This window comes from Ziziphus jujuba, chromosome 5, assembly GCF_031755915.1.
Source record: "Ziziphus jujuba cultivar Dongzao chromosome 5, ASM3175591v1".
NCBI lineage: Eukaryota > Viridiplantae > Streptophyta > Magnoliopsida > Rosales > Rhamnaceae > Ziziphus > Ziziphus jujuba.
Genome location: NC_083383.1, coordinates 4411005 through 4426746, shown reverse-complemented (window position 1 = coordinate 4426746; position 15742 = coordinate 4411005). Strand labels below are relative to the sequence as shown.

At 35.4% G+C, this 15742-nt stretch overlaps 1 pseudogene; it reads left to right on the top strand.

The window, feature by feature from the left end:
- The first annotated feature begins 1143 nt into the window (after positions 1-1143).
- Positions 1144-13389, top strand: LOC125419980 (protein Ycf2-like; annotated as a pseudogene).
- The last annotated feature ends 2353 nt before the right edge of the window (positions 13390-15742 follow it).

The window sequence follows — 15742 nt, the reverse complement described above, 5'->3', positions numbered from 1 at the left end:
GTTTTCTGTTGAGGTTTATCCTGTAGAGGTACTTAAATTGGATTAGTGATCGATTTCTAGGCTTCATCGTAAACCTAATTGGTTACTTCCAATTACATAAATCAATAGTTCAAACCGCACTCAAAGGTAGGGCATTTCCCATTTTTATAGGAACTTCTGTACCAGAAACAATGGTATCTCCAATTATAGCCCTTCTGAGATGTAAAATATATCTTTTCTCACCATCCCCATAGTGTATGAGACAAATGTATGCATTTCGATTAGGATAATATTCTGAAGTTATGATTCTACCATACATGGCTTTTTCATTCCGTCGAAATTTGATTTTATAGTATAGATGCTTATGACCTCCCCCTCTATACCTTGCGGTAATGATTCCTCTGGAATTACAAGCTTTACGATAACGATGGTCCCTATAGATCAAATTATTTCGTGGATTAGATTTCACTTGACTGTCTACGGCTTCTTTGCATGTGCTCAGCGTAGAATTTTTGTATAAATGTATCACCATGCTATCAAGTATTTTGATTTAAGTTCTTTTCTTTCTAACAGGGGGAATAGAATAACCCCGTTGAAGTGTAATGATCATACGTCTGTAATGCATTGTATGTCTCATAATAGGTCCCATTCTTCTACCCTTTCCTGGGAGTCGATGACTATTAATAGCTATTACCTTGACACCAAAGAAAAGTTCAACCCAATGCTTTATTTTTGTCCTAGTTGATCCTGATTCAACATTAGAAGTATATTGATTTTTCAACAATAACTAAATAACTTTGTCTGTAAATACTACATATTTGATTCCATCCATAAATCTATTTTCTTCCCTATAAGTTCTAGTCTCAATAAGAATGCTAGTTCTTACTGTTCATATGTTATGATATGAATATACCACACCAATTCGTTATGTATGGATGATGAGATTCCATTGATACAGAGTCAATTCCAATAGATTTATTTTATTGGAGGGTCCCATTAACGTTCATCCAGTAGGAATTGAACCTACAAATTCGCCAATTATGAGTTGGGCACCTTAACCATTCAGCCATGGATGCTTAGCGGGGATCCTCGTACATGGTGAATAACCAAATTCCAATTCAAAGGAAATCTTTAAGATAAATCAATGCAATTTAGTAGGACTCAATGAAAGGACATCAATTCAAATCCTGGATTTTAAAATTAAGAGAGATGTTGAGAGAGATCAAGAATTCTCATTATTTCTTAGATTCATGGACCCAATTTAATTTAGTGGGATCTTTCATTCACATTTTTTTCCATCAAGAATGTTTTATAAAACTCTTGGACTCCCAAATTTGGAGTATCGTACTTTCACACAATCACATTTACAGGGTTCAACAAGCAATCGATATTTCACGATCAAGGGTGTAGTACTATTTGTAGTAGCAGTCCTTATATATCGTATTAACAATCGAAAGATGGTCGAAATAAAAAATCTCTATTTGACAGGGCTTCTTCCTATACTTATGAATTTCATTGGACCCATAAATGATACAATGGAAGAATCTTTTGGATTTTCCAATATCAATAGGTTGATTGTTTTGCTCTTGTATATTCCAAAAGGAAAAAAGATCTCTGAGCGCTGTTTCCTGGATCCGAAATAGAGTACTTTGGTTCTCCCAATAACTAAAAAGTGTATCATGCCTGAATCTAACTGGGATTCGCAATGATGGAGGAACTGGATCAGAAAAAAAAAGGGATTCTAGTTGTAAGAATGAAACCGTCACTGGAATTCAGATCTCATTCAAAGAGAAAGATATCAAATATTTGGAGTTTCTTTTTGTATATTCTATGGATGATTCGATCCGCAAGGACCATGATTGGTAATTGTTTGATTGTCTTTCTTTAAGGAAGAAGCGAAACATAATCAACTTGAATTCGGGATAGCTATTCGAAATCTTAGTGAAAGACTAGATTTGTTATCTCGTGTTTCCTTTTCGTAAAAAAATACCAATTGAAGTGGAGGGTTTCTTTAAATAACAAGGAGCTGGGTCAATTATTCAATCAAATGATATTGAGCATGTTTCCCATCTCTTCACGAGAAACAAGTGGGCTATTTCTTTGCAAAATTATTAAGCATATGTGGCAATTCCACCAAGATCTCTTCTTTATTTTGGGGAAGAATCCGCACGAATTGGATTTTTTGAGGAACATGTTGAGAGAGAATTGGATTTGATTAGACAATGTGTGGTTGGTATACAAGGATCAGTTTTTTTTATCAAAGTACGGAATGTATCATCAAATATTCAATATGATTATACAAGATCCAGTTTTGTTCACGTAACAGATTCTAACCAACTGAAAGGATCTTCTAATCGATCTAGAGATCATTTTGATTCCATTAGTAATGAGGATTCAGAATATCACACATTGATCAATCAAAGAGAGATTCAACAACTAAAACAAAGATCGATTCTTAAGGATCCTTCCTTTCTTTAAATAGAATGAATAGAGATAGAATCAGACTGATTCCCTAAATACCTTTCTGGATATTCGTTAATGTCCCAACTATTCATTGAACATGAGAAGCAGATGATTGGAAGAAATCGAAGAATTTCTTAGGAATCCTACAAGATCCATTCATTCTTTTTTCTCTGACAGATGGTCAAAACCTCATATGGGTTTGAATCCTACTGAGAGGTCCACTAGAGATTAGAAATTGTTGAAGAAAGAACAAGATGTTTCTCTTGTCCTTTTCAGGCGATCAGAAAATAAAGAAATAGTTAATTTATTCAAGATAATTGCGTATTTACAAAATACCATCTCAATTCCCTATTTTATCATATCCGGGATGTGATATGGTTTCGAAGGATAAACTGGATAGTTCCAATAAGATTTCATTTTTGAACAAAAATCGATTTTTTGATTTATTTCATCTATTCCATGATGGGAACAGGGGGGATACACATTACACCATGATTTTGAATCAGGAGTTCAAAAAATGGCAGATCTATTCACTCTATCAATAACCGAGCCAGCTTTGGTGTATCATAAGGGATTTCTATTGATTCCTACATATTTGATAAAAAATAATTATTGAATGAGGTATTCAACTCCAGGGATGAATCGAAAAAGAAATCTTTATTGGTTCTACCTCCTATTTTTATGAAGAAAATGAATCTTTTTATCGAAAGATCAGAAAAAAATGGGTCTGGACCTCATGCGGGAATGATTTGGGAGATACAAAACAAAAAATAGTGGTATTTGCTAGCAACAACATAATGGAGGCAGTCAATCAATATAGATTGATCCAAAATCTGATTCAAACCAATATAGTACCTATGGGTACATAAGAAATGTATTGAGAAATGTATTGAATCGATTCTTTTTAATGAATAAATCCAATCGCAACTTCAAATATGGAATTCAAAAGGATCAAATAGGAAATGATACTATGAATCATAGGACTACAATGAAATATACGATCTCGAACTGAGAGATCCATGAATCAAGATACTAATGCATATAGATACAAATGGTCCAATAGGAGCAAGAATGTACAGGAACATTTGGAACATTTCATTTCTGAGCAGAAGAGCCATTTTCATTTTCAAGTAGTGTTTGATCGATTACATATTAATCAATATTCAAATGATTGGTCTGAGGTTATCGACAAAAAAGATTTGTCTAAGTTACTTCCTTTCTTTTTGTCCAAGTTACTTCTTTTTTTGTCCAAGTTTCTTCTCTCTTTGTCCAACTAATGTCCTTTTTTCCTTGTGAGTTTCAGGAATATCCCCATTCACAGGTCCGAGTTCCACATCTATGAATTGAAAGGTCTGAATGATCAACTCTGCAATCAGTTGTTAGAATCAATAGGTCTTTAAATCATTCAATTGAAAAAATGGAAACCCTTCTTGATCATGATCATGATACTTCCCAAAAAGCGAAATTCTTGATCAATGGAGGAACAATATCACCACTTTTGTTCAATAAGATACCAAAGTGGATGATTGACTCATTCCATACTAGAAATAATCGTAGGAAATCTTTTGGTAACACCGATTCCTATTTCTCAATGATATCCCAGGATCAAGACAATTGTCTAAATCCCGTGAAACCATTTCATAGAAATTCATTGATATCTTGTTTTTATAAAGCAAATCGACTTCGATTCTTGAATAATCCACATCACTTCTGCTTCTATTGTAAAAAGATTCCCTTTTTATGTGGAAAAGGCCCATATCAATAATTATGATTTTACGTATGGACAATTCCTCAATATCTTGTTCATTTGCAACAAAATATTTTCTTTGCTCGGCGGTAAAAAAAAAAAAATTTAGAAAGAAATAACATTTCCCAATCAAGTTACAAGGTTCTAACATATTCATACCTAATGATTTTCCATAAAAATGGTGACGAAAAGTATAACTTGTACAAATCTTTCCATTTTCCAATTCAATCTGATCCATTCGTTTATAGAGCTATTTACTCGACCGCAAACATTTCTAGAACACTTTTAACAGAGGGACAAATAGTCAATTTTGCAAGAAGGGAAGAACTTGCATTAGTATCTCAATTTCAATTCAAACATGGGTTTGATTCACACTCCCTGTTTTGAGAAATATTTACCATCTGAAAAGAGGAAAAAACGAGGTCTTTGTCTAAAGAAATGCCTTGAGAAAGGGTGGATGTATAGAACCTTTCAACGAGGTAGTGCTTTTTCAACTCTCTTAAAATGGAATATATTCCAAACATATATGCCATGGTTCCTTACTTTGATAGGATACAAATATCTAAATTTGATATTTTTAGATACTTTTTTAGACCTATGGCCTATACTAAGTAGCAGCCAAAAATTTGTATCCATTTTTCCTGATATTATGTGTGGATTAGTTATATCATGGTGAATTCCTAAAAAAAAAAAAATATGTCTTCCATAATGGAATCTGATAAGTGACATTTCAAGTAACTGTTTACATAATCTTCTTCTGTATGAAGAAATGATTCATCGAAATCATGAGTCACCATTGATATTGACACATCTGAGATCGCCAAATGTTCAGGAGTTCCTCTATTCAATCCTTTTTCTTCTTCTTGTTGTTGGATATCTCATTCGGACACACCTACTCTTTGTTTCTCAAGTGTATAGTGAGTTATGGACAGAGTTCGAAAGGGTCAAATCTTTGATGATTCCATCATACATGATTGAGTTGCGAAAACTTCTGAATAGGTATCCTACATCTGAAATGAATTATTTTTGGTTAAAGAATCTCTTTCTAATTGCTCTGGAACAATTAGGAGATTCTCCAGAAGAAATACAGGGTTTTGCTTCGGGCGGCAACATGCTATGGGGTGGTGGTCCCTCTTATGGGGTCAAATTAATACGTTCTAAGAAGAAATATTTGAATAACAATCTCATCGATATCGTTGAAGTATCTAATCAGTTATGAATTCAATACATCCTATTTAGTAGAAATACGGATATTCCTTGCTCATTATTAGACAATCACTTATTGATAAACCTCCCGTGGGGCTACGAGACCGATTTATATCACCCTTCAATGCGAATTAGCAAAAGCAATATGGATTACTTATCCCTTGGTTTATCAGTGAACTATCTCTGCAGGGATTGTGAAAGATGTTCCACTAGAAATTTTCTTATTATTGCTTCAACTCATATTCCCCAAAAAGTGGATCCCGCTCTAATAGCTCCGAATAAATTAAATACATGCATTAAGATATGAAGGCTTCTTATTCCCCAACAACAAAAGCATTTTTTCACTCTTTCATATACTAGGGGATTTCACTTGGAGAAGAAAATTTTCCATACTAATGGATTCGGGTCCATACCCATGGGTTCCAATGTACGGGATCTTGTAGCACTTACCAATGATGATGTGATTCCGCCCGAGCCCGCTCCACCGATAACCCGCTGGGGTGCTGACTTGACACGGATGAAGACTAGGCCAATCACAATAGCTCAAATTAAGAGATTTAAGGACAACCTGGGAGTATTTATACAGGGGGTAATCAATATGATAAGAGCTTGTCCATACTTGAAGATACAAAGCCTATTCTAAGCATCCAAGTGGTGGAAGCCGATACGGACCCGGGTGACGGTTTTGGTACATTTTTGGAGTTCGGGAAGCATGAAATGGTTCCAATGCTTTATGGGTTCAATACATATGCCTAAGAGGTCATGGAATCAAGTTAAAGTAGCCTCAAATGCAATCAAAAAGGGCTTGTACGGACAGCATCAACAATTTGGCCGAATTTGCTGTATTGCTTGCTGCTTTACTGTATTTTACTGTATTAGCCTTTTCTTATTTTTCCAAGCATGGGTAACGTGTGGAACCTCATATTCAGCTTATTTGGCATCCTACAAAGCATCTAGAAGCTGATTTGAAGCTCAAAGAGGTCAAAGATTGATCAAAGTCAACTTGATCAAAAATGGTAGCATTTTTAGTTTCCTAATTTGTTTTTACTTTTTGTTTTAGGAAACTACCATTACTTTTTGGCTTTTATTTATTTATTTTCTGGAAAAATAACTTTAGGAAGGTTTTTATTTTATTCTATCCATTGTAAATTAATTAATTCCTAATTTAATATAAAGGAATTAATTAATCAAACTTAGATTAGGAAAGGAAGTATAGGTTCAGCCAACTAGGTTTCTTTATGTGTGGTTGCTGGTTTTCTTTATGTTCTAGGGTTTTATTTCGTGGCTTTGTAGCCTATTTAAAGGCTTAGTTATCAATAAGAAAACAACTTTGATTTGATTGAGAAAATATTTGTGAGATTAATTATCTATTTGTTCTTTGAGAACACCTAAAACACCATTAGAGAATTGGTTGTTTTAGCTTGACTTATCAATAGGTTTTCCATCCCCTATTGTGGCGTCTACATTATACCAAGGTTTCTAACCACAGGTTGGTTAGGGGTTGAGGTCCATTCCATTAGAACTTGAACTTAATTAAGATCCGGGCTAATATAATACGGGTTTAGGAGCAGGTCGTCCTAGGTTTGTATCATTTGGTATCAGAGCTAAGTTTTGTTCAGGTTTGATCTATCTTTTTTTGCTTTGTTTGTTTTTGTGTTATTCTGCAATTTTAGCATTAGGTTAAGATTGCATCCATCCCATACACGTTCTGCATCTTTAAAAAAAACCAAAAAAAAAAAAAAATTCATTCCTAGTTGAATTAGGTTTCCTAGTTTTATCGTATTTTTGCTTCCTAGTTTGTTGGTTGTTCTTCATCATTGTTCTTGTTAATTTTGATTTTTTTGGATTTTCCTTTGCTGTTTTAGTCTTAGAAATTTGCATTCATATATTCAAAAAAAAAAAAAAAAAGTTTGCGGCAACAGTTAAAAAAAAAAAAAAAAAAAAAACTGCACATTTTGTTTTTGTTGGAGGCCACGGGTTTGGTGGATTTTTCGTGTGGAGTTGCAATTTCTAGTGTTGATCTTTGCTACTGCAGTCGTTTTATGTTCTGTGAGTGAAAAAACACAAAAAAAAAAGAAAGAAAAAAAAACAAAAGAAGAAGAAAAAAAGCCGAATTAAAAAAAAAAAATTTTCAGTTTGTTAAATTTGATTTGTTTGCTGGAAATTTGTTGGAGCTGCTGTTTTTTTGATTATTTATTCAATATTTGAGTTGCTGGAGAATTATTTTTGCTGCTGGATATTTGGATTTTGGGTGCTTAAATTATTTGGATTAAAATTAGTTAAAGGATTTGATACAAAACTTGAATTACAAGAACAACAACCAACAACTATTCTATATTTTTGTTCAATTTGATTCTTGTTCGTATTTGAATTTCTTTTTCTGGAATTTTATTCTTAAACTCATAATCTACTACCATCTGGTGCAGTTTTCAAAAATTCCAACGTTTTTCCATTATTTTGTGTTTTCTTGTCTAGAAAGCCGAAAAATTAGGATTTGTTGGATTCTTTCGGTATTGCCTACTTTTTGCTACTGTTTTGTTGATAAGTTTAATTAAAACATATTAGTGATCTAATTGCTATTTTGTGGGTGTTTTAATTAGAACTTTGAGATAATTCATTGAGTGGAAAAAGGCAAGAGTGTGTGAGCTTAAAAGAGGGTAAAAAGCCGAAACAAGTGTGCAAACACGAGTGTCGAGTCTTCATTTGAGTGAAACATGTAAGGGAGTGAAATTGGTAAGGTCCTATTTTATTTTTATTGCATTATTACACTAACATGACAGAATCAAGAATGAGGAGAGGAGATCCACCTTTGAGGATCAATGAGAAGGAATCCATAGCATTCCATGGCGATGCCCGAGCTACCGGGAGTGGAGACCAAGTGGACATGAGAGCTGTTTTGGAGTCAATACAGCGGGTTAGTGCTCAAGTTGAGCATGTGAATCAAAGGATGGGAACGCTAGAAGTTTCTCAAGGAATTCCGAACATAAGAAATAGGCAAGAATTCCATGGAGGACGAGGCCTAGGACGAGGAGGTCGCGAAAGATCGAGAGAGGAATTTGATGAGGAGCCATTCGGTGGAGACTTTGAGGAAGGTATGGACGAAACTTTTGCTGTCCAAGATAGAGCTGGCCATGGAAGATATAGGAGGGAAGAAACAGATGACAATCTTAGCAATATCAAGATCAACATCCCCCCATTCATGGGAAAAAGTGACCCCGAAGCATATTTGGAGTGGGAAGAAAAGATGGAGATGATATTTGACCGCCATAATTATTCGGAGGCTAAGAAGGTGAAATTGGCAGCAATGGAGTTTGGCCATTACGCACTCCAATGGTGGACCAATGAGCAAAACACCCGAAGGAGAGTTGGTGATGACTTGATTACTACATGGCGACAAATGAAAGGAGCCATGCGGAAGCGATTCGTACCATCACACTATCATAGGTTGCTGCATCAAAGACTTCAATCTTTATCTCAAGGACATGGATCCGTGGAGGATTATTACAAGGAGATGGAGATGCTTATGATGAGATTGAACTTGAATGAAGATAGGGAAGCAACCATGGCAAGGTTTCTTGCTTGAATGAAGATAGGGAAGCAACCATGGCAAGGTTTCTTGGTGGTTTGAATAAGCCAAAAGTCAAAGAAGAAAGTTCAAATTGGCCAAGGAAGGAGACTAGAACCGAATCTGTCCAAGCACCAAAGAATGAGGTAAAATTAGATCCTAAACCTTCTAGAACTCATGATGTTGTGTGTTTTAAGTGCCAGGGAGGAGGACACATTGCTAGCCAATGCCCGAATAGAAGAATCATGGTGTTCAAGGGCAATGACGAGCTAGAATCGGAAAGTGAAGAAAGTGAGGATGAAGCCAAGCAAGAGGAGAAGGACTTGGAGGATGAACCCGAAACCTTGCAAGCATCCAATGCTGAATTAAACTTGCTTTCTAGGAGAGTACTTGCTGCATACAAAGACGAGGATGAAATTCAAAGAGAGAACATCTTCCACACCCGATGTGAAATTCAAGGTAAGATTTGTAGTATGATTATTGATAGTGGAAGTTGTACAAATGTAATTAGTAACATTGTAGTTGATAAATTAGGCTTAATAACTATTAAACATCCAGAACCTTATAGATTACAATGGCTTAATGATGGTGGTGAAATAAAAGTGAATAAACAAGCCAAAGTAAAATTTAATATAGGTAGATATGAGGATGTAGTTTTATGTGATATTGTACCCATGATTGCTGGACATATACTATTAGGTAGGCCATGGCAATTTGATAAAGATGCTACTCATTTTGGTCGAGAAAATAGTATTGTTTTCAGGTTTAAAGGGAAGAAGGTTAAGCTGGAACCATTATCTCCTAAAGAGGTTTACAAAGACCAATTACAAATGCAACAAAGGAGAGAAGCCGAAAAGCTCAAGGAAAAAGCAAGTATGGCACCAACGGCTTCACCATCCTTTCAAGAAGGTAAGAATGAGGTTGCTGGTCAAGGTAAGGTTTCTAAGGCTCATATTGAGTGGAAAGATCAAGGGAAATCTGAAAGAGAGGGGAAAGAAAGTGGAAAACCCGAGAGCTTGGAGAAGGTAGAAAAATCCGAACGTTTGCGCCAATCCAAGGGGGGAAAAGGAAAAGAAAGAAAAGAAAGGTCAAGTAGCAACTTTTATTTGAGTTTAGGGGATATTAATAAGGTTATTGAGTATAAGAAACCTTTGCTGGTCATGATTTATAAAGAAAATTATTTTAATGATCAAACTAACATTGAAGAACTTGAATTGCCAAGTTCAATGATTTCTCTTTTGAAGGAATTTGGAGATGTCTTCCCAAATGAAATTCCAAGTGGACTACCATCCAATCAAGAGGGAAAAGGTGAGCTTACTATCCAAGGTAAGTCTTCTAATACTCAGGTTGTGTGGAAAAATTTTAATAAAACCAAGAGTGAAAAATTTGGTGCAAAAGCCGAGAGTGAGGAAGGTGAGATGGCATTGAGTGAGAAAGGAAAAGGAAGACAAGAAAGGAAGAATATAAATTTTTATCTTAGCTTTGGTGATGTTAATAAATTAATTATGAATAAGAAATCATTGCTGACCATGAATTTTAAAGATACTTATTTAAAGATGTCTTTATTGCATTGAACTTTATCTGCATTGTTGAGAGCTTTACTTAGTGGCAATTTGAAAATTTGGGAAATATTGTTTGCTAACTTTAAAAAGTGTAATTTTTACCATAATGAGCATGTATTTCTAGATTTTTCTGTAATAGTGTTTGACAAAGGAGAATTGGTTTTGTTGCACTTACGAAAGGAAAGGTTTCCTAATCAAAGAAAGTCAAAGCTCATGCCGCCTATGGATGGACCTTTTCAAGTTTTGGAGCCGAATAACAAGAATGCCTACAAGCTTGATTTACCGGGTAAGTATAACATGAGTGCTGCATTTAATGTTGCTGATTTAACTCCTTTTGCTGCAGGTGATGATCTTGATTTGAGGACAAATCCTTTTCAAGAGGAGGGGAATGATGTGATTCCGCCCGAGCCCGCTCCACCGATAACCCGCTGGGGTGCTGACTTGACACGGATGAAGACTAGGCCAATCACAATAGCTCAAATTAAGAGATTTAAGGACAACCTGGGAGTATTTATACAGGGGGTAATCAATATGATAAGAGCTTGTCCATACTTGAAGATACAAAGCCTATTCTAAGCATCCAAGTGGTGGAAGCCGATACGGACCCGGGTGACGGTTTTGGTACATTTTTGGAGTTCGGGAAGCATGAAATGGTTCCAATGCTTTATGGGTTCAATACATATCCCTAAGAGGTCATGGAATCAAGTTAAAGCAGCCTCAAATGCAATCAAAAAGGGCTTGTACGGACAGCATCAACAATTTGGCCGAATTTGCTGTATTGCTTGCTGGCTTTACTGTATTTTACTGTATTAGCCTTTTCTTATTAATCCAAGCATGGGCAACGTGTGGAACCTCATATTCAGCTTATTTGGCATCCTACAAAGCATCTAGAAACTGATTTGAAGTTCAAAGAGGTCAAAGATTGATCAAAGTCAACTTGATCAAAAAGGCTAGCATTTTTAGTTTCCTAATTTGTTTTTACTTTTTGTTTTAGGAAACTACCATTACTTTTTGGCTTTTATTTATTTATTTCCTAGAAAAATAACTTTAGGAAGGTTTTTATTTTATTCTTTCCATTGTAAATTAATTAATTCCTAATTTAATATAAAGGAATTAATTAATCAAACTTACATTAGGAAAGGAAGTATAGTTTCAGCCAACTAGGTTTCTTTATGTGTGGTTGCTGGTTTTCTTTATGTTCTAGGGTTTTATTTCGTGGCTTTGTAGCCTATTTAAAGGCTTAGTTATCAATAAGAAAACAACTTTGATTTGATTGAGAAAATATTTATGAGATTAATTATCTATTTGTTCTTTGAGAACACCTAAAACACCATTAGAGAATTGGTTGTTTTAGCTTGACTTATCAATAGGTTTTCCATCCCCTATTGTGGCGTCTACATTATACCAAGGTTTCTAACCACAGGTTGGTTAGGGGTTGAGGTCCATTCCATTAGAACTTGAACTTAATTAAGATCCGGGCTAATATAATACGGGTTTAGGAGCAGGTCGTCCTAGGTTTGTATCAAATGAGGCCCTATTTATTAGTATTACATAGAAGAAATCAATTATAGACACTAATATAATTAGATGTGCTCTTCATAGACAAACTTGGGATTTGCGATCCCAAGTAGATTGGTTCAGGATCATGGGATCCTTTTCTATTAGATAGGAAGGGCTGTTGCATAAAATGTACTTCTAAGTAGTTGCTCTATAGATCCTATGTCTATCTATACGAAGAAGAAATCATGTAACAAAGGGGATTCTTATTTGTACAAATGGTACTTTGAACTTAGAACGAGCATGAAGAAATTAACGATACTTCTTTATCTTTTGAGTTGTTCTGCCAGATCGATCGCTTAAGACCTTTGGTCTCTACCCGGACTCGATGAAAAAAATGGGATCACTTCTTATGGACTTGTTGAGAATAATTCTGATATAGTTCATGGCCTATTAGAAGTAGAAGGCACTCTGGTGGGATCCTCATGGATAGAAAAATATTGCAGCCAGTTTGATAATGATTGAGTGACATTGCTCCTTCGGCCCATACCAAGGAATCCTTTAGATATGATGCAAAATGGATCCTGTTCTATCGTTGATCAGAGATTTCTCTATGAACAATATGAATCAAAATTTGAAGAAGGGGAAGGAGAAGGAGTCCTCAACCCATAACGGATAGAGGAGGATTTATTTAATCACATAGTTTGGGCTCCTAGAATATGGCACCCTTGGGGCTTTCTATTTGATTATATCGAAAGGCCCAATGAATTAGGATTTCCCTATTGGGCCATGTCATTTTGGGGCAAGCAGATCATTTATGATGGAGAGGATGGGCTTCAAAAGAATGATTTGGTGTTCTTGCAGAGTGGAACCACGCAGTACCGTACATGAGATAAATCTTCCCAAGAACAAGGCTTTTTTGAATAAATCAATTCATTTGGGACCCTGCAGATCCACTCCTTTTCCTATTCAAAGATCAGCCCATTGTCTCTGTATTTTCACATAGAGAATTCTTTACAGACAACCAGATGTCAAAAGGGCTTCTTAATTCCCAAACAGATCTTCCTGCATCTATATATAAATGCTGGTTTATTAAGAATACGCAAGAAAAGTACTTCGAATTGTTGATTCATGACCAAAGCTGGCTTTGAACCAATAGTTCATTATCTAATGGATTTTTCCATTCTAATACTCTCTTCGAGAGTTATCAGTATTTATCAAAGTTGTTCCTATCTAATGGAACACTATTGGATCAAATGACAGAGACATTGCTAAGAAAAAGATGGCTTTTCCTAGATGAAATGAAAATTGGGTTCATGTAACAAGAGAAAGGTTTCCCATTCCTTAGCCAAAAAGATATGTGGCCATGAAATATGGATTAAGTGGAACAGAATTGAGCGGGTGGTAGAGTCATGGAAACACCCGTTTCTTCCATATTTTGGACCTTAACTCCATGGAACAATATACTACTACTGAAACATGGAAGAATTGAAATCTTAGATCAAAACATTAGGGATGGATGGTATGAACTATCTAAACAAGAATTCATGAACAGCGAACAACCAATTGACCGACTAATTCTAATTGTTTCGAAGCAATCCATAGAGCATTTGTTCTATTCAGATATTCACCACCAAGAAGTACTAGATTCTCTTTCGAATAGGCCCTAAAATGAGAAGGAAGGTTGGAATGCCAACAGGCATCTATTATTGAATTCACCAACCAGATTGTACCCATTTCGGAACGTCCAGTGCAAAGTCACTAAATGGGTAAGTTGCCAATCCCTAAAACGGACTATATAATGTACTTTATTTGTTGGGTTATCGGGGGGGGGGGGGGGGCATTTTACTAGAGGTTTCTATTGTATCAATCTACCATTGTGTGATTCCTGTTGAAGCATATACTCGGGGAGTGGGGTGGGTGCAAGATGGACGATTTCAAAGTGGTCTCCCCATTCATTAGATAGAGAAGATCACCAAGATTTTGTGATCCACTATTGAACTTATTCCAATTCACTGAGCATTCTCAATATTCAATATTATGCCTTGAAGAGGACTCGAACCTCCACACTCTTTAACACAAGATTTTGAGTCTTACGTGTCTACCATTTCACACCAAGGCAACTTGAAAGTGAATCATATTCCATGAATATGATATCTCTCCAGTGTGATGTATGGAATATATCACAAAGGTGGAGTGTTAAAGTATTTCTATTGATTGGTCATGTCATATAGGCCCGAATCGGACATCCACTTACTTCGATTTGAATTATCAGGAGGGTGCCTTATCTTATATTTATATATTATATAAAAAAGATGGACAATCAAACCTATTTCTCAATTCAATAGAAGCCCAAAGATGCAAGGTGAATAGCATCCCAAATAACGAGAGATATGTAAAAAGCAGGTCCGATTACACCTGTTCCTAATCCTAAATGGAATGTAACGATGTAGGGATCCATATGTATACATAGTATCTATTTACATACGTTCGAATGGCCCATTCTCGTAATTAAAATGTATATAACCCTATGCTGGTCTGGTTCGGTATGGATTGAACTTATAATCATGGAATCGACTTGATCATTAGATTATAGATTATAAGTTCATAACCCTAGCCCATCCCCATTTTGGACGGAACAAATCTACTAATTCTTTGATTCGAGTTAGTAAGAGGGATCTTGAACTAAGAAATAGCTTCTAGAAGCTAAAAAAGGGTTTCTTTTAATAATCGAATTCATTGATATTCCTGGTATAGTAGATGCTATCACACATACAATTATACTTAATTTGATGGAATTGTTTGATCTTAAAGCCGATCTTCTATAATTTTTCACATGAGGGGTTATTTTGTGGTTTCATCTAGTCATTAATAACTTGATTATTTTTAGATAATAATAGATAGAAACAACGCTCGTAATGAGTTCTATTGAAACCAAGAAATATAGGCCTGCCTACCATCCACACCAGACTAAATGAAGTTTTCCGAAAAAACCTGCTAGTAGAGGAAGACCTCCTAAGGATAAGAGACATAAGGCTAAAGAGAGAGCCCAAAAAGGATCTTTTGTGCATAATCCTGCATAATCTCGAATGTTATCAGTTCCGATATGTAGACCAAATGATACAATACAAGCAAAAGTTCCTAGATTCATGTAGATATAGGACAGCATATAAGTTACCATGCTTGCATATCCACCATTTTAGTCTCCAACAATTATTCCAATAATTACATATCCAATTTGACCTATGCATGAATACGCAAGCATAGATTTCATGCTTGTTTGAGTAATAGCAATGAGATTCCCCAATATCATGCTAAGAATAGCTAGGATTTCAATAAGAAGATACCATTCGTTTGGTGAGAAATAAAAAATATCGGAAATTCGAGTTACTGAAACTGAAGTAGCTACTTTCGAAGTAACAGAAAGAAAAGCAACAACTGGAATGGGAGAGTCAGAGTCGAAAAGAGCATTCCTTACTCCTTTCTCTCACTCAAAACCATGCATGAGACTTTCATCTCGCATGGCTCCTAAGTGATAAAAGAAAGAAGAACTCATCTTCTTTCTTTTTTGATTACCTTCCTCATGTATCTATATGACCGAACCCATTTGATTTCTAAAAAGGATTACTAATCCTTAACTTTTCGAGGAATCCTTCATCAGTGGTTGTGAATGACTGATTTTTCTCAATCTTTTCGACCTTGGTTCCATAGGAGCAAGTCAGA